The sequence below is a fragment of the Prionailurus bengalensis genome, chromosome F2, assembly GCF_016509475.1.
Source record: "Prionailurus bengalensis isolate Pbe53 chromosome F2, Fcat_Pben_1.1_paternal_pri, whole genome shotgun sequence".
NCBI classification, from domain to species: Eukaryota; Metazoa; Chordata; class Mammalia; order Carnivora; family Felidae; genus Prionailurus; species Prionailurus bengalensis.
This window is the reverse complement of record NC_057353.1, coordinates 58,621,666-58,623,768: the sequence shown is the minus strand read 5'-3', so window position 1 is coordinate 58,623,768 and position 2,103 is coordinate 58,621,666. Positions and strand designations below refer to the sequence as shown.

The 2,103-nt window shown below is 39.2% G+C and overlaps 1 pseudogene; it reads right to left on the bottom strand.

The window, feature by feature from the left end:
• Positions 1–436: 436 nt before the first annotated feature.
• Positions 437–916, bottom strand: LOC122496085 (annotated as a pseudogene).
• Positions 917–2,103: the final 1,187 nt, after the last annotated feature.

The window sequence follows — 2,103 nt, the reverse complement described above, 5'->3', positions numbered from 1 at the left end:
AATTTTTATTTTAGTGTTTATTTTTGAGAGAGAGAAAGAGAGAGAAAGAGCAGGGGAGGGGCAGAGACAGAGGGAGATGCAGAATCTGAAGTAGCTCCAGGTTCTGAGCTGTCAGCACAAAGCCCAACAGGAGGCTCAAACTCATGAATAGTGAGATCATGACCTAAGCCAAAGTTGGATGCTTTAACCAACTGACCCACCCAGGTGCCTCATAATAAAAATAAATAAATAAATAGAAAAATAATATTAATTAATTAATTAAATTAACTAAATAATACAAATAATAGTTTTTTTCTTATTAATACAGTATTTGTCTTCTCTTTGTCAAATTCTGAACCAACCAACCACTTTCTCCGCATAGGGAGGTATAGGAAAAGGAACATACAAAGCATATGAGACCTGGGAGAAAGACCCAGGGCAGGTGAAGACAGCTCTGTCATATGGAGAAGAGGATGACAAAGGCCACCATCAGGCAAAAAAAAACCCATCGCCTCTGAGACAGAAAAGCCTAGAATGGCACAGTCTAGGAGAAGAGCTCCTGCTTCAAAAAGGGGCTCCTGGCCTAACCAATGATGAGGCTCCCAAACACAGTCCCAATTCCAGCCTCAGAGGCAGCCACCCCTACCATGGCTCCCCCAGCCCCAATGAACTTGGCTGCTGTGTCACTGCCCCATGAAATGGCACTGGTTCTCAATATGTGGCTAGGAGTAAGTGAGGTCAGGGGACACATGGCTGCCAAGCTGCTAAGGCTCTCATCTGTCAGGGTCTCCAGTGGTTTTAGCACTACTACTGCAGATAGTGATTGGCTCAACAGCTGAGAGGTGCTCTTGACCAAGAAGGTGGGGGAGAACTTTGCACAGGCATACATTTTCAGGGGATGAGGGGCTGTGGCGGGAGCACTGTTCCCAATGCAGAGAAGACAACTCATTTCTTGTGATTGTAAGAGGTCTCCCTTTTCTTCCTGGCCATTAGTGAGGGACCAGTCTCGACATTTATAGACTGCTTGTAGTTTCTTTTCATGTGGGCCCTCAACACATTAGTACTAACTTCAATGTCTGCAAGGAATTTTCTTTTTCTTTTTTCAGTTTGCTATTCATTGCTTGACCAGATACCATTCCTTAAGGTCTATAATAATTTCTCAAATAAATGCATGCATTTTTTTTGAAATCTTTGCTTTAAAAATTAAATATAGTCTCCAAGGTGTTCTTATATAATTTTTCACTCAGATTTACCTATTGATTTTCTTTGAATTATCACCTCAAATCCTTGCTTGCTAATCTACTTTTTTCTCACATTCACATCTTTTTCCAAAAACAATGCCTTGTTTATAGAAATAAACTTTTACAACCCTTTAGCTACTTGGCTTGTCCAGCATGCCTGAATTCATTGATTAAAAGCAATGTCCAGAGGTGAATGGCATAAATACCTTTCTTGACCAGCCTAAGACAACCATGGAGGAAATTTACACTTTTCTGAAATTTGTAATAACAGCTATTACCTGTATTAAGTGTTTCTCAGAAACTACATTTAAAGCTTTAAATCTTCTTCTAGAGTTATTATTCCTTTCTAGATTAACATCAATATTTTAGTGATCCCTTAAAATATTATTTTTATACTGAACACATTTTCTGACATAATAAACACTTGTAAAAGACAATATCTGAATTATTTTCCTCAGTATATAAGGCCTAAGTTAATATAGCTATTTTTTAATCTGACAAAACTCAATAGCATGTTAAGACTGTGGTCAATGTTTTCAAATATTTTAAGGAATGTTTTTGTTTATCCATGTCTCAATAATCTTACAATTACAAAGTTTATTTTTCTCAAACACAAGATCTAATATTCATATTTGCCAAATTTACTATTGTTATTATAAGTCCAATTTTTTTTAATTTTTTTTTTCAACGTTTATTTATTTTGGGGACAGAGAGAGACAGAGCTTGAATGGGGGAGGGGCAGAGAGAGAGGGAGACACAGAATCGGAAACAGGCTCCAGGCTCCGAGCCATCAGCCCAGAGCCTGACGCGGGGCTCGAACTCCCAGACCGCGAGATCGTGACCTGGCTGAAGTCGGACGCTTAACCGACTGCGCCACCCAGGC